Genomic DNA, 2447 nt, shown 5'->3' on the forward strand with positions numbered 1-2447 from the left:
GTTCCCCTTCGGGCTTGAACTGATGGTAAAACTAAGGACATTATTAACTGTCTTCATATTTACTTTGAAAGCTGAAACTCGTGATTATGGTAAGGGGTCACGATGCACTGGGTCAGCTGGCCAATCAGAGCAGACTGTGCTTGTTGGAAGGAGGGGCTTTGTAGAAAACGACATGCTTGAGAGAGGCGGGGCATAGAGGAACTACAATAATGTACAGTATTTGAAAAATAATGTGTTTTTTTTTTTTTTTACATTAAAGCATGTCAACATATTCTGTTACACAAAAAATACACAAAATAATGATCTTTAAAAAAAGCATCATATGACCCCTTTAAAACACTTTTTCTTACTGGTGAAAATTGGGTGGTCAAATCTGTTTTCTCTCAGGTACATTACAATGTAAGCGTCATAGTGAACATTACTACATCACTCTCGTCAATGTAGTCCATATCAACAACAAAAATATATCTTGACTCCATATAGTGGTTATTTTGAGAAAATCCCAAGTATTTTGAGCAGTAGGATTATAAAAAATATGTGCTAATATAAAATTTAATTAAGTAGCCTATATAAAATTGTATATATATATAATAATATAAATATATAAAAAAGTATCTATCAGTACTTTTTAACTTAGGTACATAAAAAATGGAGTACTTTTGTACTTTCACTCAAGTAAAATTGAAAAAGCAGTACTTTTACTGGAGTAATATTTATTATATGTATCTGTACTTTTACTCAAGTACTTGATTTGTGTACTTTGTCCACCACTGGTGAGTACACCCTTATTCTCCTACATCCCGCACACATAACTTGTTTTTCTATAACAAGCTAGAAAATATTTTCTATAAAAACGTTAATGCTCTGGCAGTGGCAAATAGCTTTGGTTTTATATTTAATTTGATTACATTAATGTTTAAGTTGAGATTTACTAAATATATTTTAACTACTACTACGTAAAAAAAATATAATCTCACCTATACCATGTTTGGTCTCTATGAATTCATATTTTGATGATCTAAATGAGTGTCTATTATATGTTGATACCTATGTAACATATTAGTGTTCTAAGAATCTTTAGTAGTTTTGCATCAACACCCAATCTTATTACATATGCAAAATACCATGCTCGAAGACAAAGAGTCGTGAACTTTCCCTCCAAAAATGTATATCTACAGTACAGTGGTTCTTCAACCCCCATCTCCTAGAACTCATCATCATAGAACTCATAGAGCTAAGTTTGTGCCAGGCTGCGGCCTTGTTTTTTCATTCACCAAAGATGCTCGGATTTCAGCTGATGTCTCATGAGCTCTGCGCTCTTCTCTCACCACCGAGTCAGAACATCTTTGGAGTTCATCACTCTTCAAACCCGAAAGGATAGGATCGCAAGTCCAAACCTTGAAACCGTCAAGACTTTCATCCGAGACTGCATCCAGACGCTCAGTCAACAACCAAGGAAAGTCAAGTACTGTACATTTAACTAAACGAAACAGAGGTTTATTATAAGCTGTAGACCCCGTTGTAAAACGGCACTGATGGTTTCACTCAAAGGTTAACTGACTGCTTTTCCATAGTTGCATTTTCTGGTTTCTCTAATGGTTTCATTCATCCAGTCTCACTTGCCCTTCCCCATGTATGAGTGATTGTATGTTTGTTTGTTTAGATTAGTTATGTGTGTTAGTGCTTAGTTAACAAACTTTTTGCACAAATTACATCAGTTTCTGGTCTTGTCGCTGCTTGTGAATAATGTCACTTTTACGTTTCCGATCTAGCTACATGCTCTAATGCATTAGTACTGTAAGAAAGTTATTTTCTGTGGCCACAAAAATGTCCTTTCTTAGAATTGATATGAAATTACACTGAATGTTCGTTGGACGAACAGATTAGTTGATGGCAATTTAATTCTGCTACAGTTACGACTGGCAGCTGATACAAATAATTTTAATTATAATTAATTTTAATTATTTATATACATTTCCCTTTTGAGTTAATGTGCTACCTTATTATTTAACACCCATGTGCACATAGTTCAAGTGTTTTAGTATTAAAAGAACAAAAATCCCCTTTCTCCTCCACACATAATTTCTCCCACCTCCCATGATGCACCACAGCAAAGTTATAAAAGTTAATTCCAGGGCAGCATCACAAAAAGCATACTCTTTTGAGTAGGTACATACTTTGAATAAGTAATTACTTTGCAACCACTAAAAAGAATAGATAAAAAAGTATGTTCTATATATTATGACTCTGTGTAGTATGAATTTCATCTGGGTGTACTGCATTTGCCATGTTTTTACTGTCAAGTGACCTACCAGCCAGGGATTTGTTCTGGTTTTCCAACAGGTTGCAGCAAGTGGTCAGATTCGGTCCTAAAATGGGCTGGTTTTGATTGAATTTTGGGAAGTAAAACACACTAGCCAAACTCAACTGACTTTATAAAATTTTTA

This window comes from Onychostoma macrolepis, chromosome 06 (assembly GCF_012432095.1).
Source record: "Onychostoma macrolepis isolate SWU-2019 chromosome 06, ASM1243209v1, whole genome shotgun sequence".
Lineage (NCBI taxonomy): Eukaryota > Metazoa > Chordata > Actinopteri > Cypriniformes > Cyprinidae > Onychostoma > Onychostoma macrolepis.